At 49.1% G+C, this 26,057-nt stretch overlaps 1 protein-coding gene and 1 pseudogene across 10 annotated transcripts in view; one reads left to right on the top strand and one right to left on the bottom strand.

The window, feature by feature from the left end:
• LINGO1 (leucine rich repeat and Ig domain containing 1) overlaps positions 1 to 26,057 on the bottom strand; it is a 231,060-nt gene that overhangs the window by 81,253 nt on the left and 123,750 nt on the right. For 9 of the 10 annotated variants that reach the window (XM_066278278.1, XM_066278280.1, XM_066278281.1 and 6 more), the window contains one exon: positions 7,444 to 7,624. The exons of the other annotated variant lie outside the window; for it this stretch is intronic. The gene's annotated coding sequence lies outside the window, so the exon portion shown is untranslated. The remainder of the gene's footprint in view (positions 1 to 7,443; positions 7,625 to 26,057) is intronic. 10 annotated transcript variants of the gene reach the window in all.
• LOC136335546 (ubiquitin recognition factor in ER-associated degradation protein 1-like) lies at positions 19,494 to 20,569 on the top strand (annotated as a pseudogene).

The raw sequence follows: 26,057 nt of genomic DNA, 5'->3' as shown, positions 1-26,057 counted from the left end.
CTCACAGCATGTACACACATGCCCGCACACATGTACACACATAAGCACACCACACACCTGCATAAACATACACTTTAAACACACACATACATGTATATATACAACCTCAGGTGGAGAGAATGCACAGGAAGTCATGGCCTTGGCTCTTCTAAAACCCTTGCTCTGAGTGCTATCCTCTCGCTATTCTGCACAATGTCCCCCACATTTCCAGTCAGTTGAGGCCAGATGGCCAGTAGGCTGTGAACAAAAGTAACCTGCGTCACTGCTGGGCAAAGCATCTAAGAGCCAGCGTGTGACTCTACCATTTTCTCTTCTTTGTCACAGAGCCAGAAGAAAGCCACGTGTTCCTGATGAGGCAGCCACAGGATGATGGAGAGTCTGTCATTCCCCTGCAGGATGGTATGGACCAGAGCTACCACGTGCCCCATTTCCCACACTGGACAGTAACAGGAGTTCACAAGCTAATGGAGGGACACAGAAGGGGAACCTTTGTGGCATGGAGTCATGAGAGTTCAGAGAGGACTCAGTACAGCACAGCCTCATTACCCCACCACGCCCCTCCCTCACCACCTGGGGGCCCATGACTTTGCTGTATCTGGTCTGAGGACGTGATCAGATGACCTTTAGCATACAAGAACCAAGCTCCATTTGGGAGCCTCTAGATAACTAGGATTTCAAGAGGGAATGGAATCATCTCAGTCCCCAAGTTGAAGAATTCAGTATTCATGAGGAAAAAGGGGAGGGTTCAAGGCCCTGTGTTAGGGTCCACCGGCACAACAAACCCCCACCCCCGGAGGAGGCAGGTGGGCAGGTGTCAACCAGGCAGGTGGGAGCATCTCCATGATAGTTGGGGCCCTGGCCTATATTTAAGGGTACAAATTTGACTTTGGAACAAAGACTGGGGTGTCTCCAGAGCTCTATCCCTGAACCAGGTCTGAGATCAGCTCTCAGGAAGGCCCTGGGGCCTCCAACTCATCAGACCTGGATGGATACATGGGCAGGGTAGGGGAGAAAAACCGATGGGTCTTTTGAGCTACAAGTGACCACAGGCTGCAAACTTAATTACGGATTTCTGTTGTGAACTTATTGGCACCTGATAACTTCTGTTGATAACTTATTAGCCGTTATCACTTCGAATGTTGTGTGTGTCCTGTGGGACAACACAGAAAATGGGGAGAAACAGTGGCCCCTAGAGATAAGAATGGGTGTCAACAGGCAGGGAACCCAAGGAGAAGGCTTTCCGTGTCTGTAAACGCCCCCACCACATCTCCCTTTTTCCAGGAAGTGACATTTGGCTGCGCTGAAATACATGCCTCCGCCACAAACCCGAAATGAGCATGGTGCGGCTTCCTCACAGTATCAAGGGGTCAGAAAGACCTCTACGAGAGCAAGTCATTGGACGTTTCAATGCAGGAGTGCGGACGCCTCCGTCAACACCTCTACATTCTGAATGTGAGCCAGGTAGCTGGAAACCGTGGATCTGCTGACAATGTTCACTGCAGGACAGGAGCTGGAAATGGCCCAGCCTTTTGGGAGAGCCACGTGGCTGTACCCACCAGAATGTAACAGGCAAACCTTAGGCCCAGCAATCCCTCATCTAGAAATCCCTCCCACAAATAGGCTTCCCTGTGTTGGCGAGACTGATATACAAGGCTGGTCACTGACATGTTGTTTGCAAAAGTGAAAAGTAGAAGGCAACCTAGGTATTCATCCACCCAGGACTAGTCACATACATTAGGCAACGTCCAAACAACGGAATGTCAGGCACCAACAAGAAGCCACACAGGAGGCCCATGTGCTGGGACACTGCCGATGCCCGCAGAGGTGGTGCCTTGCGGAAAACGGAAGTTAGGATCATGTGCACAATTTGATTCCATTTCTTTCTTTCCTTTTTTTAAAAAATAATAAAACACAATAAATATACTTCTAAAGGCAAAGAAAAAGTTCTGGAGGGAGGTTCACCAGACGAACAACAGTAGAGCTCTGGCAGAATGAGACCTCAGGGCAGAGAGAGAACTTTCCTACTTAATAGGACACACTTCTTTAGATATTGTCTCTGTCTTTTCTCATGAACAGATAGTGCTTTTATGGTAAAAAAAATAAAAAAAAAACGAGAGAGAGAGAGAGAGGAGAAGAAGAAGAAGATGAAGAAGAAGAAAAGAAGAGGAGGAAGAGGAGGAGAAGGAGGAGAAGAAGGAAAAAGAGAAAAGAGAAGAAAAATACTCCATTTCATGGCCCCTCTCACGCTGCAGGAACAAGTCCAAACTTCTCAGTGTGATGATACCCAAGGTCCCTCAGGACGTCGTAGCCCTGTGTGCCTCTGTACCACCAGCCCATGGCCAACCTCATCCCATTCTTACCCTAAGTCTAGGCATGCTCAGCTCCCTTGCCTGTTCCCCAGATGTCCCCTCTTGCCATGTATTTCAAGTTGTTGCCCATGTGTCCTCATCCTCGAGACACTCTCCGTGAACATCTCCCACACGCGGCCTTCCCCACCCTGAGGAAGCAATGGTGACAGCCGACACTCAGAGAGTATGACGTGTGTCTCTGCATGGACTTGCTCCATCCTCACAGTGACCCTTGGAAGCTCTGTCATCACCTCATTTAACAGATGAGTAAGTCACATGGCTTGCTCAAAGTCACACGCCAGGAGTCTGCGGAGCCAAGAAGTGAGGTCAGGCACAGCGTCCGTCAGTGGACGAATGGATAAAAAGCTATGGTACATATACACAACGGAATACTACTCAGCCATTAAAAAGAAGGAAATCTTACCTTTTGTCACACATGGATGGGCCTACAGGTTATTATGCTAAGTATTTGAAATAGGCAGGCAGAGAGAGACAAATACATGATCACACTTTTTTTTTTTTTTAATTCATTTTAGAGAGGAGAGAGAGAGACAGAAAGGGAGAGAGAGAGGAGAGAGAGACAGAGAGAGAAGGTGGGGAGGAGCTGGAAGCATCAACTCCCATATGTGCCTTGACCAGGCAAGCCCAGGGTTTCGAACTGGCGACCTCAGCATTTCCAGGTCGACGCTTTATCCACTGCGCCACCACAGGTCAGGCCATGATCACACTTATAATGTGGAATCTGAATAACAAAATAAATGAACAAACAAAACAGAAACAGACTCACAGACACAGAGAACAGACTGACAGCTGTCAGAGGGGAGAGGGCTGGAGCCTGGGTGGGAAAGGTGAAGGGATCAAGAAGTACAAACTGGCAGTTACTGAATTGTCATGGGCATGTAAAGTACAGCACAGGGAATAGTCAATAATATCGTCATAGTCTGACCTGTGGTGGCGCAGTGGATAAAACGTTGACCTGGAAACACAGAGGTCTCCGGTTTGAATCCCTAGGCTTGCCTGGTCAAGGCATATATGGGAGTTGATGCTTCCTGCTCCTCCCCCCTCCTCTCTCTCTCTCTCTCTCTCTCTCTCTCTCTCTCTCCCTCTCTAAAATGAATAAATAAATAAATAATTCTTTAAAAAAAAAGATTAATAATATCGTCATAACTATGTAGGGCGCCAGGTGGGTGCTTGAAACGTCTGGGGGACCGCTCTGTGAAGTAAAGATTGCCTTACCACTGTGCCATACACCTGAGGCTAATCCAGAACAACATGGAGTGTAAACCGTGATTGGAAAGTTAATGAAAAAGGAAGTGGCATACGGGCCAGCCTGAACAGGCGAGGAGGAGCTGGGCAGATGGAGCGGGAAGGGCGCTCTGGGCGCTGGAGCAGCTTGCGCAGGGGCCTGGCAGTGAGAAGTCACTGGTTTTGGCTGGAGCAGAAGGTGAGCAGGGAAGCAGCCATGGACTGGGGGAGGCTGCTGCAGGCCCTTGTGTGTGTGTGTGTGTGGGGGGGGGCTGCAGATGATGAGGAGGAGCCATTCCTCACTTGCAGAAGAAAATCATACGCCTCCCCACACTGCTGAGAGGACTGAATGAGACAGCAGTTTGCAGCCCCTGGAACCCTGGGGCGAGGAATGGATACACAGGTGGGGGGGGGCACGGTGCCTGAGGGGACAGGTGTCTCCCTGAGGGCATCTGCTAGGGGAGAATATAAATGTGTGTGCCCTTGTCCCCCACGCCTCTCCAACATGGGCCTTGTATTTAAAGTGTAAATCCAAGATAACATGGTTTCAGACTCTTCCCCTTAAAGAGATATGAAAGGAAGAGCCCCATGATCTTGGGTGGGTCCCTACCCATCTCAGCGCCTCAGTTTCCCCACGTGGGTAGTTCCTCTTGGCCCGGTTGTTCTGAATGAGCCAGGCCACAGAAGAGTACATGGGTGGAGAAGTGGAAACACAGAGGGCTGGACCTGAAGATGGGAGAGGCAGGGATGAGGGAACAGAAGTCCCTTCTTCCTGGGCTAGTCCTCCACCCATTAGGGTCACCTTACATCCTCCACTCCAAGGACCCCAGCTGGGATCAGAAGCCCTAGGTTCCAGTTTGATTTGCCCCAAGCTTAAGACCCCCACCCCTCAATGCCCAGGCTATGTTCACACAGATAGGGTGATAGAGTCAGAACAAGAAGCCCCCCACTGCCAGGGCAAGTTCACTGGTGGGACAGCAGTGCACTGTACTAGGGGCCGCAAGACATGGGAACATGCCCTTCCCCCTATAAGGTGCTGCAGGTGGGCAGCTTCAGACAAGTCCTCACATCTCTACTTCCTCTTCCAGGAAATGGGGAAAACACCATCCCTATGAGGTAGCGTTACCCGCCCAAGTCCGGGCACAGCAGCAAGCCCCACAGGGGAGCCCTTTGGTTCACCAGGAACTGTAGGGGACTCATGGCCAACTCTTGATTGGGAGGATCAATCACTCTAACCCCCACCCCCGCATGGGTGCCATCCAATTCATCTGTCACTTTTCCAAGACCCAGAGGCTGACCCTCTCAGCTTCCTCACTAGATGGCCTCTAGCCCCGCCCATCCCACCTGCCACCAGGTGGAGGCTCTAAGTGCAGGTCCCTGTCTCCCAGCCTTCTGTGCCTCCTGCCCCTCAACTCTGATCACTGGGCTGTCACTGCCTGCTGCCTTGCCACCTCCCTGCCAGCCCTGTGGGCAGGGACCATATCTAATTCATCTTGTCCATTCAGAGTGTGGGGTCTGGCACAGGAGTCCCACCCACAGGCAGCAGAGCTGGACAAGCAGAGCCACTCACCCCTCCTACCAGACACCTGTTTCTCTGTTGACCTATCTGTGATAGAGCTGGGCTCCGTGTGAGGCTGGGATCAGGGCTCCTTGAAGAAAGTTTTCTGCTCCCAACCCCCCCCCCCCATCCTTACCTGTTCCTTTGAAAACAACACATCCTGCTTCTGGGGTGTCAGGACTTGTCTCTGGGGTTCCTGCTATGCCTACCCTCCATCCAAAAAGGCCCATCCTGTGCTTCACTCCAGACAGTAGTACCAGGACCCCGACATTCACTCAGCCCAGGGGCCACGTGACCCAGCAGAGGAGGCTCAGATGGGGAGTACATACCTGCAGCCTTAATTGGCCTTAGGAAACAAAGCAAGGATGGTCAGCCTTGTGGCGTGGATGCCGTCCCATGCCAAGGGGAAGTAGTTGGTAGGTCACCCCAGGGTTTTTGATGGTCCGCCCCACTGCCCCCACTCCATTAGCCCAGCTGATCCAGTATCCACAGAGCCAAAGCCAGGTCTGGCTGAACACGCTGGTGAAGGCATCAGCTGGCACATGGTGATGAGACGTGCCACCCAATGCCTTTTCCTGTCACCGTGCCCAAAATCCTTCCTTAGTGCTGTTGGCTCCAAGCCATGCTGGCTGGCCCTCCTCTGAGCCCATCATTCTGGGTCTAGTCCAGGAGGCCCAGCACTCACTGGGCTCAGAAATGGGAGCTGAATCAGAGGTTGGACAGAGTGGGCATCAGTGCTGGACTTACTTCTGGGCATGGCAGTGCCTGGGTGAAAGTCTGCAGTACCCCTTGACACCCCTCCAGCCAAGCCTCCCCCCGCCCCACGGCCTCTGACTGTTCCTCTCTAACACAGAGTCAAATGGGTTTGCCGGCAAGACACATGATTCTCATTCTAATTAATTAAAGAAAAATCTAATCACTGCATTTAACTTCTTATTACTCTACTTGAATACCCGTTAAGTAAACTTAATTATCAGAGGATTGGGTTATTATCCTAGCCTCTCCCAGGAGCTTCTGATAGGATGGGGAGGGGAGCAGGAAGGACAGCACCATTCCCTAACTGTAGGGCCACCCTGGCCAGGCTTTGGTGTCTCCCTAGGGAAAGTCATGGCCCTGGGCCTGGTGGAGAAACCCCCATCCCCAACCCAGCTGCCCCTGGGAAGGGGAAGGCCTGGCATTTGATTACGGTTGGTGCTGAATGCTTCACTTACAACCACCCCTGGTGATTCTTGCCCATCTCCTTCTAAAAGAGCTGGATATTGTGGAGAACACCCAAACCAAAAAAAATCAAGAGAAAAAAAAATGGAACAAGGTAAAAAAAAAGAAAAAAAAAACGGGAGAGAAGGCAATCAAGACAGAAGCCATTGTGCCACAGTGCCTTGTGTCCTCCTCAGAAGTATGCTGCAAGCCGGCTGTGAGCTCCCTGGCAGCCACAGATGTGTACCCACTGATGCAATGCCCACTAGAGGGTTCCTGAGAAAAGGCACAGGGAGCTCTGGTCTCCCCATCTGTGAAACGGGCGGAACTAGAGCAGATGGAAAAAAGTGACCATTGGCGAAAGCAGTCAGCAGAGGTTTCCTGGAGGAGCCTAAACTGGGTCTTGAAGAAGAGCATGGGAAGCCTCTGTCTACAACACCCACCTGTTCTTCCCCCTCAGTGGGGTACATCCTCCCTACCAGCAAGACCGCAAACTTCCTGTGAAACACCCTCCCCTCCTTCCTGGTCACATTGTCAGGGAAGGATGGACCTGGACCCCCAGCCTGCTGTGTTTCCGAGCCCTGCGGACCCCGTTAAAGGGTCAGGATGACCCAAATCTTGCCAAGAGGACACCAGAGATCAACACCAGGGCTTTTATTTGTCCTATAGGGAAATCAGATTTTGTTTCTGCCCTGATCCCAGATTGAAACCTGAACACAGGTTACCCCCGAAACTGCTGTCAGACATCCTGTGACCATATCCTGTGAAACACCACGAGAGGCAGAGCCATTGCCAGGGAAGAGGAACAAAGAGATACAGACAGAAACCAGATCCTGGTTGCACTGTTTGAGCCACTGTATCAAGCCCTGCCTATAGCCCATCACATGTCTGAACACTTTTGCTTACGTGAGCCTACCATTTCATTTTATTGAAATAGGATATTTATTTATTTATTTATTTATTTATTTTGGTGACATGCAACCAAAGGCACCTAGCCAGAGAATGTTCATAAAGGCATCCTTCCTGTTCTAGGGACCAAGAAGGCTCAGGTATCCTGAGGAGCTGGGGAGTGAGCAGGATGAAGATGCCACTTACTGTGACTGCTACTGCGCCCCGCTGAATTCCCAAGCTTGAGGAGTCCCCTAGACCCTGGCAGGGGTGAGGAGGAGGCTTGGGCGCTGGTCCAGGGGCTGGACAGGGCCAGAGTGCTGGAATGCCAGTGAGAGGCTGTGTGGCCCCACAGAATCACAGCAGATGGGACATGACCCTGGGATTCCTAGAAAACAGAAGCAAGAAAGAGTAAGCTGTACAATTCATCTAAAGGAAAGGGGAGCATTTGGGTGTAGGGCATGGGGCAGATGGTGGCCACACCTTGAAAAGGAGAGATCATGGTCAGTCAAGTTTGTCTTCTCGTCTTCACATGTTGCATCTTATTCTCCCCATTGACTGCTCCACCCCCATGTCCCTCCCCTCCCCCTGGAGGACCTCCAAGTTGCAGAAAAGCACCTACAGAAGGTCAACCCTCTAAAGAGAAGAGGAGGTGCAGCTGGAACCTTCGTGCTGCTGCCAGAGTGTGTGACTTGGGTGGCGGTGGCAGGGGATGCTGTGAACTCATTTTCTATGGCTCCTGTCCCCCAAATTAGGGGGACAGGCCTAAGGCCTGAGGCAGCCAGCGTGGGACACCTGGAGTGAAGTAGTCATCTTCTTTGATATCTAGTTTAAACTTTGAAAGAATACTAGAGAGGATAATGTTTAACCAAAGGGAACAGAGGATGGTGTGTTAGGCACAGGCAAGCCCTCCAGGGAGCCTCTTATCCAAGGAAATGGGAGACAATCTACTCTGCCTTCAAGCCGTCTTCCTCGGGCACCGTCCCTGGCTGGGGGACACCGTAGCAGCCCACAGCCTTCCCAAGCTTCTCACTGAGGTCACACTGAGGACTTTGGGGAGAGAAATAGGGTGTAGCTTTTGTAAATTCAGAGTCCCAGTCTTCTGAGCTGAGGACTACTCACCTTCCTCTTGGCTCCGTACAAAAGCCCAATTACAGAGCTCCCGGGTCAGTAGGAAGGCCTACTGGCTCTCTAGCCCAGCCCAGTGCAAGAGAGTGTTCCTCAAAGATGGGATATTCTACACCTGTGCTGCTCGCCACGGTAGCCACCAGCCACAACTGGCTATTCAAATGCAGATAGTGTGACTAAGAAACTATTTTATTTTTATTTTATTTTATTTTATTTTATTTTTGTTTTGTTTTTAAGTGAGAGGAAGAGAGATAGTGAGACAGACTCCTGCATGTACCCCAACCGGGATCCACCCAGCAACCCCCATCTGAGGCAGATAGATGTTTGAATCAACTGAGCCACTGACTGCAGGAGCGGAAGAGAGAGGGAAGAGGGATGGGGAGGGGGAGAGAAGCTGATGGTCTCTTCTCTAGTGTGTACTGACTGGGAATCAAACTCAGGATGTCCATATGCCAGGCCAACACTCTGTCCACTTAGCCAACTGGCCAGGGCTGAAACTAATTATTTTATTAATTTACATTTGAATAGAAAATAGCCACAGGTGGCTAGTGGCTACCATGGTGGACAGCACAGCTCTGTACCAAACCTTGCTCAGCCCCTGGTACACAGAGGAAACTGAGATTCAGGGAGGAAGAGAAATTTGTCTAAGGGTAACACAGCAAGAGTGTGGTACAGTCAAAACCAAAACCTAGTTCCTCTGCCTCCCAGACCCAACTCTCCATGGCACCAGCTTTTCTGTTCCCACAAGGGCCTCATGTTCTCCCATCAGGCTTGGCGCTCACACCAGATGCCCTGCTTTTCCCATCGTGCTTGGCATTGACACACCAGGCACCCTGCTTTTCCTGTCATGCCCGGCACTGCCACACTGTCTGGCTATCCCGTTACCCTCGCTGCTGCTACTGCGGCAACGTGTGAGACCATCTCTGAAGGGACCCTCTTCTCCCAACTGCTGCTGCTGGCCTGTTCCTCAGCCCCCCAACAGAGCAGTCTCAGTGAATGTCACTGAGGTTGCCCGAGGAAATCATCCCTAGAACGGTGGTTCTCAGAGCACAGAGCTGTTTACTGCAGGGTTCTTTATAACAAAATGCTGGGAGCTGCCTAAACATCCCAGAACAGAGGTGGCAAAGTGCATTGTGTCCCCTCTGCTTGATGGAATATTACACAGCCACTAAAAATAATAAACATGGAGATGGGTAAGTGGCATGTAGCAATGTCTACCTAATGATACTGAGCAAGAAAGCTGAGGAGATAGATGAGGTGGGGACTGGGCAACTTTGTGTGCAGGACTCCACGCTCACTGAGCCTTCTCACTTCTGCTATCCTGGGCACATGGCAGCATTGTCAGTTATGTCCGGGTTACGTGGCCACTCTACATGTGGAGTAACTGAGTTTTGGAAGCCCTACAGATCCCCCTGGCTACATGGGGAATAAGGGCATAGTTCAGGTTGGGGCTTGAACTCTGGATCACTGACCCCAAGGACAGGTCCCACTGCTGCATCTTTGGGCCAGATTGGGGACATTGTGAGCTCCAGGAGGATGATTATGTACTCATTCTATTTCACAAACACATATGAGGTGTCAGGCACCTTTCTGAGTGCTTTTATAAACATTGACTTGTAATGGGCACAACTGAAAGAGGGAGCAATGATTCTATCTTTATTTTTTGGATTAAGGAACCCAAGGCACAGAGGCACAAAGTAACTTGCGTGAGGTCCAGGGCCACCTGTACTTCCCACATGTCCTGCAAGGCTCTTGTGTAGTCCTCACAAGAAAAGATCAAGGGGTTGGAAGGGGACAGTTGTTGCCCTGGGGTGGTGGATACACAGATGAGTGTGTGTGCGCGTGCGTGTATGTTTTCCCTTTTTTTTTTTTTTTTTGGATTTTTCTGAAGCTGGAAACGAGGAGAGACAGTCAGACAGACTCCCGCATGCGCCCGACCGGGATCCACCCGGCACGCCCACCAGGGGTGACGCTCTGCCCACCAGGGGGCGATGCTCTGCCCCTCCGGGGCGTCGCTCTGCCAAGACAGAGCCACTCTAGCACCTGGGGCAGAGGCCAAGGAGCCATCCCTAGCGCCCGGGCCATCTCTGCTCCAATGGAGCCTTGGCTGCGGGAGGGGAAGAGAGAGACAGAGAGGAAGGAGGGGGGGTGGAGAAGCAAATGGGCGCTTCTCCTATGTGCCCTGGCCGGGAATCGAACCCGGGTCCCCCGCACGCCAGGCCGACACTCTACTGCTGAGCCAACCGGTCAGGACCTGTTTTCCCTTTTTAATTTCAGGGTTTTGTTTTTCTTTTGCAGCAATTAAAAAGTACAAGAAATAAAATAAATGTGCCGAAGACTTAAAAAACAAAACACAAACAGACACAAAAATGAAAACTTCTCAAATTGAAGCTACAGCTGCATCCAAGAGACCCCTACTGCAGCGATAATCTACCTCCCAGCAGTGAAGCTCCTATCTCCAGGCTTTTCTGCCATTTTTTGCCCTTCCATTCCCCTCTGCCTGGGTGAGATCCTCACCTCAGAGGGCAAGGGGATGGGGGTGAAGGGAGCAGCCCTGTGTGGAGATGAACTTCAATAAACACCTCCCAGGCTTCCACCTTGTTCTGCACAGCAGGCCAATTGCCTGCATACTCCTGCCACTGGTGAATACTGACCTCGAGAGGCCGCACATCCAGGCCTCTGCCTCCAGTCCCAGGCTGCCCATTCCACAGGTGGAGCAACGGAGACCCAAAAGGTAAGAAGACCTCACCACAGGCCACACTGCTACTGAGCAGAGGAACACATGGTGCACACACATGCATGTGCATGCATATGGCTCCTATGTGCACAGGTGTGTCTCCCAGGCATGCACTGCTTCAGGCCCAGGCAACCCCAAGCCCGTCCCTAAAGGGGCAGCTGATTCCACTTCTCTCTCTTTCTCTCTCTCTCTCTCTCTCTTTCTCACACACACACACACACACACACACATTACATCAGTAACTGCTATTACATCCACAATTGTAGGATGTTGCGTTTCCCCTTTACATGTTTCTGTCTTGTTTTTTAGTCTCTCATCACATACTTACTCAGCACTCATGACATGCTAGGTGTGTCACAGGTGGGGTCTACCACAGGTACTGGCAATTCTGTGGGATACAGGACAGACAAATGCAGTGCTCTCATGGGCACAGGGATCTATATAGATGGTACGTGAAGGAATAAATGAGATATTTCCAGACAGTGATACATAAGTTACGATCATCAAACTTGGTCCCATGAGACAGAGTACCCAGGCAGGGGTTAAGGAGTTCCTCTAGCTGGGGGAGGGTGACAGGGAAGGCCTATTCGGCAGAGGACACATCTGAATCGTTAGCTTTATGGTGAAGAATTCATCATGCCTAGGGCAGGAGGGTGAGCAAAGAACAGAGGCAGGAAGGGCCAGTGTTTCTGAGGTGGGCAGAGACGGGGACAGCTGCTGGCAAGGAGGCTGCAGAGGGAGGTTGGGCCCGCAGGGCGAAGGGTGAGGGCTTTGGAGTTCATCCCAAGTGTAATAAAAAGTCACTAGAGAGGACTGAAAAGATGGCAGCAGAGTAGGTGGACACACAGATACCCAGCTCTCACCACCAAACTGGAATACAAATCAATTTAGGAAAAACCAACTCTGAACTACAAGAACAGCTCTCAAAAACCAAGGAGCAAAGAAGAAGCCACAACAAACCTGGTATGGAGCGCCTGAATCTCCCCTGCTTACAGGAACGGAGGGGTGGGGGTGAGGCTGAGAGCCCAGAGGGGATCTCACACAGGGAAAAGAGCAGAAACTACTGCTCACAGCCACTTGCCTGGCGACCAGGGAGTGAGGTGTGTTGAAAAGGCCAGCTTATCTCCCAAGTGGAAAGGAAAGAGAGAGGGACAGACTGTGAGGGGCTAAGGATGAAAAAGACAACCTAAAAAAGCTGACTCATACGTGCTGGAGGTGGCCATAGCTGGGGGAGGGACTGAACCTTTCACAATACAGAGCTGAATTGCTTCCGAATCAGAGATCTCCGGACATCTATCCAGCTCCAATTAGCACAACAAGACACAGCTGAAAACAAGAAGTGGGGAGCAGGGGCAGTAACTCAGGTCTCCATGGAGATCTGAGATACACCTCCCCCTACTGAAGCTGAGAAAACACCCTGCCCCCAGAGAGATTAGTTGGCTAAAGAGGCCTTCAGAGTCTCAGGTTACACCCATCGCATTCCTGGATACACTTTCAAGGAAGCCCCCTGCTGAGATCAGTAAACAAGACTATCACCTGTTAAGAAAACAAACAAATCAAGACTTCAAAGCTGCCCAAATCCGGAAGTGGATTACAGATAACAGCTGATACCAACCCAAGAAGACCTAGAAATAACACAACTGAAAACTGGAGGCAGACAACACCAAGCCTAGACTCAACCAACTGTACAAATAAAACACCCAAAAACAGACAATGAGAAGACAAAGAAGTGCAATCCAAATGAAACCACAAGAGACACCTTCAGGAGATGAACTGAGTGATATGGAAATAATCAAACTTCCAGATGCGGAGTACAAAATAATGATTGTAAGGATGCTTAGGGATCTTAGAACAACAATGGATGGTCATTATGAACACCTAAATAAAGAAATAGCAAGTATAAAAAAGAATTCAGTCGGAGATGACAAATACAATATCAGAAATAAAGACCACAATGGAAGGAATTAAAAACAGGATAGACAGAGCTGAGGATCGAATCAGCAAGTTGGAGGACAACTGGAATGAAGGCATGAAAGCAGAGAAGAAAAGAGAAAAGAGACTCAAAAAGTCAGAGGAAACTCTTAGAGAGCTCTGTGACAACATGAAGAGAAATAACATCTGCATCATAGGGGTTCCTGAAGAAGAAGAAAAAGAACAAGGGATAGAGATTTTGTTCAATCATATCATAGCTGAAAACTTCCCTAAATTAATGCAAGAGAAACTCTCACAAGTCCAAGAAGCACAGAGGACTCCATTAAAGAGAAACCCAAAGAAATCTACACCAAGACACATCATAATTAAAATACCAAAGCTAAGCGATAAAGAGAAAATATTAAAAGCTGCAAGAGAAAAAAAAGTTATCACCTACAAAGGAGCCCTCATAAGGATGACATTCGACTTCTCAAAAGAAACACTTGAGGCCAGAAGGGAATGACAAGAAATATTCAAAGTAATGCAGAACAAGAACCTACAACCAAGACTATTTTATCCAGCAAGGCTATCGTTTAAAATCGAAGGAGAAATAAAAAGCTTCCCAGACAAAAAACAACTCAAGGAATTCATTACAACCAAACCAATGCTGCAGGAAATGCTAAGGGACCTGTTGTAAACAGATCAAAATGGAAAAGAATATAGCAAAAAAGGAATACACCTTTAAAGAAGAAAATGGCAATAAACAACTACATATCAATAATAACCTTAAATGTAAATGGATTAAATGATCCAATAAAAAGACATAGGGTAGCTGCGTGGATAAGAAAACAGGACCCATACATATGTTGTCTACAAGAGACACACCTTAGAACAAAAGACACACATAGATTGAAGGTAAAAAGATGGAAAAAAACATTTCATGCAAATGGAAATGAAAAAAAAGCTGAGGTAGCAATACTTATATCAGACAAATTGGACTTCAAAACAAAGGATATAGTAAGAGAAAAAGAAGGCCACTACATAATGATAAAGGGAGTAATCCAACAGGAAGATATAACTATTATAAATATCTATGCACCTAATATAGGAGCACCCAAATATATAAAGCAGACTTTGATGGATTTAAAGGGTGAGATCAACAGTAATACTATAATAGTAGGGGATTTCAATACCCCACTAACATCACTAGATAGAGCCTCAAGAAAGAAAATTAACAAAGAAACAGCAGACTTATTGGAAACACTAGATCAACTCGATTTAATAGATATCTTCAGAACCTTTCACCCTAAAGCAGCAGAATATATATTCTTTTCAAGTGCTATTGGTACATTCTCTAGGATAGACCACATGTTAGGGCACAAAAGTGGTCTCAACAAATTTAAGAAGACTGAAATCGTATCAAGCACTTTCTCTGATCACAACAGCATGAAACTAGAAATGAACCACAACAGAAAAGCTCAAAAATTCTCAAACACATGGAAACTAAATAGCAGGTTGTTTAATAACGAATGGATTAAGAATGAGATCAAAGAAGAAATAAAAAATTCCTAGAAACGAATGACAATGAGCATACAACAACTCAAAATTTATGGGACACAGCAAAAGCAGTACTGAGAGGGAAGTTCACAGCACTACAGGCACACTTTCAGAAGCTAGAATAAGCTCAAATAAACAACTTAACCCTGCATCTAAAAGAATTAGAAAAAGAACAGCAAGTAAAGCCCAAATGTAGTAGAAGGAAGGAAATAATAAAGGTTAGAGCAGAAATAAATGACATAGAGGCTAAAGAAACAATACAGAGGATCAATGAAACTAGGAGCTGGTTCTTTGAAAAGGTAAACAAGATTGATGAACCTTTAACTAGACTCACCAAGAAAAAGAGAGGATAAAATAAAATAAAATTAGAAATAAAAAATAAATAAAATTAGAATAATAAAATTAGAAATGAGAGAGGAGAAATAACAACTGACACAACAGAAATACAAAATATTGTAAGAAAATACTATGAAGAACTATATGCCAAAAAACTAGACAACCTAGATGAAATGGACAAATTCCTTGAAACATACAATCTTCCAAAAATCAATCTGGAAGAATCAGAAAACCTAAACAGACCGATTACACCAAATGAGATCGAAACAGTTATCAAAAAACTCCCAACAAAGAAAAGTCCGGGGCCCGATGGCTTCACAATGGAATTCTATCAAATATTCAAAGAACTAACTCCTATCCTTCTCAAACTATTTCAAAAAATTCAAGAGGAAGGAAGACTTCCAAGCTCCTTTTATGAGGCGAGCATAATTCTGATTCCAAAACCAGGCAAAGACAACACAAAAAAAAGAAAATTATAGGCCAATATCTCTGATGAATATAGATGCTAAAATCCTCAACAAAATATTAGCAAACCAGATCCAACAATATATGGAAAAAATCATACACCATGATCAAGTAGGATTTATTCTGGGGAGGCAAGGCTGGTACAATATTCGCAAATCAATCAATGTGATTCATCACATAAACAAAAAGAAGGAGAAAAACCATATGATAATTTCAATAGATGCAGAAAAAGCATTTGATTAAATCCAGCACCCATTCATGATCAAAACTCTCAGCAAAGTGGGAATACAGGGAACATACCTCAACATGATAAAAGCCATCTATGAGAAACCCACAGCCAACATCATACTCAATGGGTAAAAATTAAAAGCAATCCCCTTAAGATCAGGAACAAGGCAGGGGTGCCCCCTTTCACCACTCTTATTTAACATAGTCCTGGAAGTCCTAGCCACAGCAATCAGACAAGAAGAAGAAATAAAAGGCATTCAAGTTGGAAAAGAAGAAGTAAAACTATCATTATTTGCAGATGATATAATATTGTATATAGAAAACCCTAAAGTTTCAGTCAAAAAGCTACTGGACCTGATAAATGAATTCAGCAAAGTGGCAGGATATAAAATCAATACTCAGAAATCAGAAGCATTTTTATACACCAACAATGAACAGTCAGAAAGAGAAATTAAGGAAACAATCCCCTTCACAATTACAACCAAAAAAATAAAGTACCTAGGAGTAAACTTAACCAAGGAGACTAAAGACTTGTAATCGGAAAATTACAAAGCATTGATAAAAGAAATCAAGGAAGATACAAACAAGTGGAAGCATATACCGTGTTCATGGTTAGGAAGAATAAACATCATTCAAATGTCTATATTACCCAAAGCAATCTATAAATTCAATGCAATACCAATTAAAATACCAATGACATACTTCAAAGATATAGACCACATATTCCAAAAATTTATATGGAACCAAAAGAGAACACAAATAGCCTCAGCAATCTTGAAAAAGAAAAATAAAGTGGGAGGTATCACACTCCCTGATATCAAGTTATACTACAAGGCCATTGTACTCAAAACAGCCTGGTATTGGCATAAGAACAAGCATATAGATCAATGGAACAGAACAGAGAACCCAGAAATAAACCCACAGTTCTATGGACAACTGATACTTTACAAAGGAGGTAAGGAAATACAATGGAGTAAAGACAGCCTCTTTAACAAATGGTGTTGGGAAAATTGGACAGCTACCTGCAAAAAAATGAAACTAGATCACCAGCTTACACCACTCACAAAAATAAATTCAAAATGGATAAAAGACTTAAATGTAGGCCGTGAAACCATAAGCATCTTAGAAGAAAACATAGGCAGTAAACTCTCCGACATCTCTCGGAGCAATATATTTGCTGATTTATCTCCACGGGGAAGTGAAATAAAAGACAGGATAAACAAATGGGACTATATCAAACTAAAAAGCTTTTTAAAGACAACAAGAACAGAATAAAAAGACAAACTACACAATGGGAGAACATATTTGACAATATGTCTGATAAGGGGTTAATAACCAAAATTTATAAAGAACTTGTAAATCTCAACACCAGGAAGGCAAACAATCCAATCCAAAAATGGGCAAAAGAGATGAATAGACACTTCTCCAAAGAGGACATACAGATGGCCAATAGGCATATGAAAAAATGCTCAACATCACTAATCATTACCGGCAGGCATCCCCAAACTACGGCCCGCGGGCCGCATGAGGCCCCCTGAGGCCATTTATCCGCCCCCCCCCCCCGCACTTCCGGAAGGGGCACCTCTTTCATTGGTGGTCAGTGAGAGGAGCACTGTATGTGGCGGCCCTCCAACGGTCTAAGGGACAGTGAACTGGCCCTCTGTGTAAAAAGTTTGGGGACCCCTGCTAGAGAAATGCAAATTAAAACCACAATGAGATATCACCTCACACCAGCCAGAATGGCGCTCATCAACAAAACAACACAGAATAAGTGCTGGCGAGGATGTGGAGAAAAGGAAACCCTCCTGCACTGCTGGTGGGAATGCAGACTGGTGCAGCCACTGTGGAAAACAGTACAGAGATTCCTCAAAAAACTGAAAATCGAACTGCCTTTTGACCCAGCTATCCCACTTTCAGGAATATACCCCAAGGATACCATAGAACGGCTCCAAAAGGAGAAATGCACCCCCATGTTTGTGGCAGCATTGTTCACAATAGCAAAGATCTGGAAACAGCCCAAGTGTCCATCAGAGGACGAGTGGATTAAAAAGCTTTGGTACATATATACTATGGAATACTACTCAGCCATAAGAAATTATGACATCGGATCATTTACAATAACATGGATGGACCTTGATAACATTATACGGATTGAAATAAGTAAATCAGAAAAAAACTAAGAACTATATGAACCCATACATAGAAGGGACATAAAAATGAGACTCAGAGACATGAACAAGAATGTGATGGCAACAGGGGTGGGAGGTGGGGGGAGGGGGGAGGGGGCGAAGAAGGAGAGAGGGGTTGGGGGAGGAGAGGGGCACAAAGAAAACCAGATAGAAGGTGACAAGACAATTTAACTTTGGGGGAGGGGTATACAGCACAATCAAATGTCAAAATAATCTAGAGATATTTTCTCTCAACATATGTACCCTGATTTATCAATGTCACTGCATTAAATTTAATAAATAAATTTAAAAAAAAAGTCACTAGAGGGTTTTAACAGGGATGTGATATAATGGTTTCTCCACTGTGCAGTTCCCCAGGGCTGCTCAGGGGAGCCTCAGTTGACCGGAAGCAGGTGTGAAACCAGGGGACAAGTGGGTTGACTACTATAGTCTCCCAAGGATAAGGAGGCCAGGTTTAGCCAGGGTGAGGGGGGACCGGCCACATTCGGCATGTATTGTATGTTGTAGCAGAAGCAATGACAGGTGGCTGACGACTGGACGTGGGGGGTGGTGAGGGGTATAAGGAAAATGCATCGAGGATGACTCCTACACCTTCTACCACAAACACGTACCACTTTACCACCAGATGCCCTAAAGCGAGCATGACTGTGAAATACCACACAACTAAAATATCACAGCAGATGAACCTCCCATGAAGACTGTCACCGCACCTCCATCCTGCCTGACTCTCTCATCCCCCAGGCCCCATTCTGTTCCCTGGCCCAGCGTGTGGTGTGTAGGGAGGGGCAGAGATTGGGCACCACACTCCAAAAAAGGCAGGACAGAAGGGGTGCAGAGGGGCTGACCCAAAGTGGGGGACCCAGCACACACATTGATGGAAGACCATGCTGGCTATCAAACAAATGCTGTGAGAAGTTATAGGAGGGAGCATGGGGGTGGGGTGAGGGGCAGCATCTGGGAAAAGTGTGAGCTTGAGAATAAGACCATCCAGGGTTGGAGTCCTGGCTCTGTCCCTTGCTAGCTCTAGGACCCTGAGTAAGTGAGTCACTGCCCAAGGCTCAGTCCTCACATCAGTAGAGTGGCAACCTTGACCCTCCCACACAAGTAAGGATGAAGATCCAGAGAAATGACATACACATTACCATCCTCCCCTTTGTCTTAAAAAGGGAAGCCAGCCTGACCAGGCGATGGCGCAGTGGATAGAGCGTTGGACTGGGATGCGGAGGACCCAGGTTCAAGACTCCGAGGCCACCAGCTTGAGTGTGGGTTCATCTGGTTTGAGCAAAGCTCACCAGCTTGGACCCAAGGTCGCTGGCTTGAGCAAGGGGTTATTCGGTCTGCTGAAGGCCCACGGTCAAGGCACATAGGAGAAAGCAATCAGTGAACTACTAAGGTGTCGCAACGAAAAACTGATGATTGATGCTTCTCATCTCTCTCTGTTCCTGTCTGTCTGTCCCTATCTATCCCTCTCTCTGACTCTCTCTCTGTCTCTGTAAAAAAAAAAAAAAAAAAGAAGCCAGTGCGGCTTAGAGTAGGGAGTCCCATGTCCCTTCTAGTAGAAGTCCTATACGTGTAGCACAGAACACCAGGCACATTCACCACCAGAGTCTTACGAGATAACCACACATCTTCTTTCAGCGGCTCACAAAGGAAGACCCCCAGCAGCTCCCTGTACCCAGGGGTATCTGTGAGGCAGAGGTGCTGTCATGTTCTCTTTCAACATGTTTGACTACCCAACCCCCTGGGTCATCCAGAAACACTTCCTCACGCAGTGTGGCTATGTCTCCATGTCTATGCTCAGGGGAGGAGGGAGCTAATGACAGGTCAGATATGGAGGAAGGCAGAAAGTCCTCCATCACTTAGCAGACTCAACAGAACCTACCCCATGCTGTTCAAGTGGACCAACAAGAACTCAGACTGCAGGGCATACTGCTGTGTGCTGGAATTCATGGCGAAAGAGGTTACCGGTTACCTCCCACACTGGGGAGATAGAATTTGTCAGTGGGCAGAGAGGGCCTGGTTCAGATGAAGAATATTGTCAACCCTCAAGTAGCCGCGCACTCTAAATTTCAGCCTCAGAGCTCTGGCTCCCTAGATATCACTGACCCCAAAGCAGTATCAGAAAATGCACTAGAAAACTTTGCCTGTATGACCTGACCTGTGGTGGTGCAGTGGACAGACCATCAACCTGGAATGCTGGGGTCGCAGGTTAGAAGTCTGGGGCTCACCCCATCAAGACATCTACCAGAAGCAATGACTACAAGTTGATGCTTCCAGCTCCTCCCCTACTGCCTCTCTTTCTCTCTTTCTCCTTTCTCTAAAAATCAAGAAATAAAATCTTTTTTAAATCCCCCCAAAAACATGTTGCCTGTCTGACTACTGGGATAAGGCATACTACAATGAAAGATCTATGAACTGTGGGTGATGGAGACCATGCCTGTCCACCATCAGGTGTGACATGAATGTGGACTTTGACGCTCCACTGGACTACACGAGGAGCCACGTGGAGGCAGAGCTGCACACGGGGCTATGCTCTGAGATGCACTGGAAGAGAACAAGAAAGGTGTAGAGCCCAGCTGCACCCACCATCAAGCCTTGAGACTATAAAAGAGGAGTCCCCGGTTATGAATTTAAACTTGGTAAGACCACTTCCATCAAACATTCACATCCAGCGGTCCCAAAGGTTGAAGAGGAGGAAGCTACAGACAGATTTGCGGTTCTCTCTGGAGGACAGTCCTTGCATGAAAAGGGAAGAAGGCCATACATTGGGACTATCAGCTGATTAGAAAATAAAATAACCAATTGCAAGAAAAAGAAGACAAGAAGGATGGTATGCACTTGTGACATCCTTGTGGATGAGTGAAAAGGCTGGGCTGGGCTTCCCAGTGGTTTAGCTAAGCAACCGTGTCCAGGGATGTTCCAGGTAGGTCAGACTGGCCCCTGGGCTGGATTCTCACTGGTATGGACAGAGCTGGTCCTTTGTCCTACGTAGAACAACATTTCTGGCAGAGGCTAGGGTGTAATCTTGAAGGTAGGTCCAGCCTGGAAGAGGCAGAATCCCCTGTACAAAGCCCTCCACTTGCTGCCCTAGGAATGGGCCAAAGTGAACAGCAGAGTTAGCAGAATAAGGGCAATTCTGAGAATAGCTCCTAGAACCGGCTACACAAAAGGCTAGGGAGCCTGGAGGCCAGGAGACCCTGGGGTTGGGTGAGCTGACCACGCCAGCTCTGGACATGCTGCAACCTCCTCCAGACGTGTATCGACATATCTATCCACACAGTCTCTGATAAAGTGAGGTCTGCTCATGGGCACCTTGAAGAGGTGGGCCTGGAACCCTTGTCCCCTGGGGACATCAGGTCCCCAACGAAGACATTTGGCATTTATAGGTCCAGAGAGCAGAGTGAGGCCCAGTTAGAAAAAGATTTCAAGGAGACAAATCTTTTTTCAGCATTGGGAGTAGTGAGCTCCTTGTCCCTGGGGGCATGCAAGCAGAGATCTGGGGACCAGTTGGGTGGGGTTTGCACTAAATGGGAAGGGAGGTTGCCTTCAGTGGTGAGTTTCTTTAATTTCTCTAACATATGTATTAGAGCTAGACTGTGTGGATCAAAGTGGGTGTTACTAAAGATGAAGAAAAGGCAAGGCAACGCTGAGAATGAGAATGATAGTTGTTATTATTACAACAGGAGAGATCACAGAACACTCCCATCTCATCTCTAACTGGATCTTCAGTACAACCCATTAGGCAGATGGGGCAGGATGATTAACCCATTTAGCAGATGAGAAAACTGAGGCCCAGAGAAGGAATGGAACCAGCCCAAGGTCTGACAGCACATCAGCCCCAGATTTTCTCTATAGCCCCATACCTCAGGACCTCCCCCTCTTGCTCCCCAGTGGTCACCCGCTACTCCAGGCCCTGGAAGGAGCAGGACCCCCCACTCCGCCCCAGGCTCCCATCTAACATCTGAGACTCTCATCCCTGGGGGTTAGAGGCTGTCTTTGTCCACTTTTCTGAAACCTGGGGTGAGAGTCCTCATCCGGAAGGCTTCGCCTCCCAGGTCATATAGGTGTCACCCCTCCACACTCTCCTTGTTCCTCTGGTCATCCTGACTCAATCCCTAAAAAACAGTTCCTTTAAGCCAGATCTGGAACCTGACATGAACTTTTGCCCAGGAAATGAGTTCCAGGAGAAGGGTGCCTCTCACTCAGCCTCACCCTTCCTCTCACACCTACACAGGCAGCCTGTGACCAGGGCGATCCAGAGCCCACCGTGCACCCCTCCTGACCCCTTTCACTTTCCTGACCAGAGGGGCAGTGAGGGGGCCCCTGTGCAGGAGAGACCGGAGCATCAGGAGATGGGGTCTCCCCAGGAGAGACTGGGTTCACCACGTCCCAGCACCACTCTTCACCCTGTTTACACGCCGGACCCTCAGGACATAGCATTCATTTTACAGGGAATGGAACGAAGGCTTAAACAGATTTAAAACGCTCGCCCAAATTCAAAATACTAAATTGGACAAAAACAGCTTGTAAGTCCTGGAGTCAGGATTTGAACACCAAGGGTGGCCAATTCCCAGGACCTGGGGCGTTGCCCACGCTCTTTGCTGCTGGCACAGAAGTGCAGGCAGCTCAGTGAGGCAGCCCGGAGGGTGAGCAGATGAGAGGGGTACAGAAAGGGTTGTGAAGGCAACACAAAGACAAGATGCAGAGCAGCAGAAACAGGTCAACTGACAAGTGGACCCTCCAGGGGGCCAGGAGCAGGCAGCCTCAGGAGTGGCTCCCTTGCTCAAGAAAAAGCCATCAAGTGCCACCTCTGCTTCCATATGCCCAGCCTCCGTGTGCCCATGCCCGGCCACAGGCCAGCCGCCCAACCTGCCCACTGAGTGCGGTGCACCCACCAGCCCGTGCAGCTGGCTGAGTGAGTGACTGGAACCAGCCGGTGCCCGGTGCCTTCCGGCAGCACCCACCTCCGGCCATCCCCAGAGCGTGCAGAGCTTAAGCAACAGCATCTCAAATGAATATTTAAGAAGACACTTTTTTTTAAAGAAAGAGAGAGGAAAGGGGGAGGAGGAGCCCACAGAGGAGGAAAAGGGAAGGAGGAAAGGAGAGAGGGAGAAACCTACCCTGTCTGCCATCAAGGTCACAAGCAGGGTGGCAGGGAGGGCACAGGCAAGGCCCCGGAAAGGAGCCTTTAATCCCGGAGCTCGGGCCACAGAAACCAGATGCGGAAGCCGGAGTGCATTACCACCCTAAATGGTCTGCTGGCTTCTACTAGGCTAAACAGCTCCACATAAAGGAGGACTAATCCTCCACATAGGCAAACCACCGGCCTTTCCAAGAAGGGGGCATGGGATCCTCTCCTAGTGAGGACTCCTCTACATAGGGAGGGGACAACAGGAGAGCCTGCTTGGGGATAGGGCCAACTCAGAAAGCCATCCCACATCCTTCCACACCCCCTCCCTGAAAGTCAGTCTGCAGCTGTCAGTTGCCAGCCCCCAGACCCTTCCTCACTCCCTCCCTCCTCCACTGTGGAGTCTCAGAAGACAATCAGCCTGGGTGGAGGCCCAGCAGCACTGCATGACCATGACTGCGGGTGTCCCTGGGTGAGTCCCTGAGCCTCCTCAAACCTCCACTTCTCATCTGTTAGAGAGCTGACAACGCCCCCCAAGGGCTGTACAGTGGGAGGGACAGAGCTGGCCCAGGTCCCAGCAGAGTGGGCACTCAGGATGTTGTTTGTGCTGGCTGCTCTGCCCACTGGTAAGGGCCTCCTCTTCTTCATCGCCCCCTCCTCATCCAGCTGGATCCCACAGGACACCAACATCCCCACCAGGAACACACTCCCGGACCCCACCCATGGGGATCTCTTGCCACTGAACCCCACCTTCCTGGCTCCCCCAGTCTCTGGTGGTTATGAGCATGTGGAGGCTCAGCCAAGGGGTTTCCTCTGAACTGGATAGCGTTTCCTTCCTCCTGTCCCCCCAAGCCTTCAGAACGGGGAGGCAGGACTCCGCTCAGGTGTGCAAGCATGGAGGCAGGGGCTGGCGGAGACCAGGAGCAGGCGTGAGCAGGGTCCACTGAAGGGCAACACACATGGGAAGGTGGTCAGCACCCCAGAGAAGCTGAACAAGAAAGCTGACAATCTCAGGAAGTGAGTCTGTGAGGTCATAGTGATACCCAGACCACCTGCAGGACCCTCAGGGTACAAGGCAGGGCTGAGGTCAAGTCAGTGTGTTTGCAGGTGGACTCAATGCTGAGGCACTGGAGGCGCTCAAGCCAGGCCAGGCTGGGTCTCAGGGGTCAAGAGAGGCAGACCAGCCCTGTGGACAGTTTTGTGAGGCATCCTGCTCAGCTCCTGGCTGACGCTTTCTCGACACCTGCCCAGTCATGCCCATCTCCGTACATATACCTTAGGTACCTGTTTCTCCCAGGACCCTCCTCCTGGCTAAACTCCTCCAGCACCCGCCCATGACTGCTGTGGTGCTGCCCGTCTCTCCTGAACCCAATGTGACCCCCCCTCCCCCACAGCACAGGCCTACGGAGCAGGAGCACCAGCTCCTCTCATGCCCAGCAGCTCCTTCCTGCGCTAGTCACAGCGTCCAGAGGGGACTGGCTGAGACACGTTGGCTTTAGCTCTGTCAGATCCGGGTGGGAACCCCATGTCCCTATCTCACTGAGGTTCAGATTCCCCAGCTGGGACACGAGGGAACCCTGCCTGCCTCACAGCATGCAGTTAAGCCTTGAAAAGGGCCACGACCCCTCCTTATGTCCCTTTCCCTTGGGTCTTCGCTCAAATTCTGGACCCCTTCTCCCCATGGAACATTCCAAACAACTAACAAACGGGTGGACCCTGTGGCTGAGAGATGTCTGAAACCGGCAGAAGGGCCAGAGGCCCCATAGGAATAGCTGGGACGGTGCCGGGAGCCCACTGGTAGAACGGGGTTCCTCTGTGTGCTCACAGGCCTTCTGCCCCCACAGTGGTTCTGAGCCGGAAGTAGGACACCAAGGATTACTGGCCTGGGGTTCAGTCCCTCTGCTCACCCAACACACTGTATTTCTTGATAGTGTCCTCCCCTCTCCAGCCCTCAGCCACCCCACCTGCAACAAAAGATGTCCAGAGAGGCAGGGCTCCTCACACCACTTTCTGGAAGCAAAGAAGGAAATGACCATGGAAAGGATGTCAAGGATGCCAGGAAGGACCCTCTAAAGGTCTCAAGTTCAGGACCATGAGGACCAGATGCCTCCATATGAGCTGGCACAGCCCTTCACCCTGACAAAGGGCAAAGCCATGCCCTAGATGTGTGGGCCATGCAGAGAGCCCCACCTGCCCCACTGTGAGGACAGGGCCTGCACACGCTCTGAACTCTGCAGGACGGGCTCCCAGTCTCTCCTCAGGCCCAGCTGGCCCACCCAGGGAGCTTGGCCTGAAGAAGGATGGACTCACAGCCCCCGACCTGGATGGAAAGGAAATCAGTTCCCATCGGGTCCCTGGGAGGGAAGGGCTCTGCTGGGTGCCCCCACCCCAGGGAGTGGGTGCTGAGGGAGCCCAGACAGGGAGCAAGGACAGAGTTTATCCTGGCTGCAGCACTGTCCCACCCCACTGACTGCAGAAAGTCAATGCACCTCTCTAAGTTCAGTTCCTAAGCCATAAAGTGAGTAAAATGACACATGCCACACGGTGCTCGGCACATGGCACATCCTAGAGGAGCTGTGGCACTATAACTAGGTTCCTAGCCTGGGATTTGGCTTTTTCACATTAGCCACAGGGGTGACAGTACCTTAAGTACTAAACAGGCCCCATAGCGGGGGGTGGGGGGTGGGGTGGTAAGCACTGAGACCGAAGAGGGAGTGAGGATGAGGGAAGGCCCAAGCCTACAAAACCAGGCGGAGTCCCAGCCTGGACCCTGCTCATGCTAAACCCCGACCCCGCCACACACAGGCCCTGACCCCGTCACATGCCCTGGTCACATGTGGGCCTCGACCCCATCACACATGAGCCCCAACCTGTCACACATGAACCCTGACCCTGCTCACGCACTGGGCCATTTCTGGCCCATAGGAGCACTGGTCCTGGACACACAAGAAACCTGCACCCATCACACGTGCCTGACCTTTGTCACTGACTGAGCCCTGACCCAGTCCCCATTAGAAACAACTCTTTAGTTGCCTCTAAGGAGGGGTCCTATCTCTTTGCAGAACAGCTGCTGGGTTCCTCTCCCTTCACATGAACTGGCTCATCCCTGGTGGGGTGGGAGTAGGAGACCATAGGCTCAGTG

This window comes from Saccopteryx bilineata, chromosome 4, assembly GCF_036850765.1.
Source record: "Saccopteryx bilineata isolate mSacBil1 chromosome 4, mSacBil1_pri_phased_curated, whole genome shotgun sequence".
Classification (NCBI taxonomy): Eukaryota; Metazoa; Chordata; class Mammalia; order Chiroptera; family Emballonuridae; genus Saccopteryx; species Saccopteryx bilineata.
This window is presented reverse-complemented; position numbering and strand designations above follow the sequence as displayed.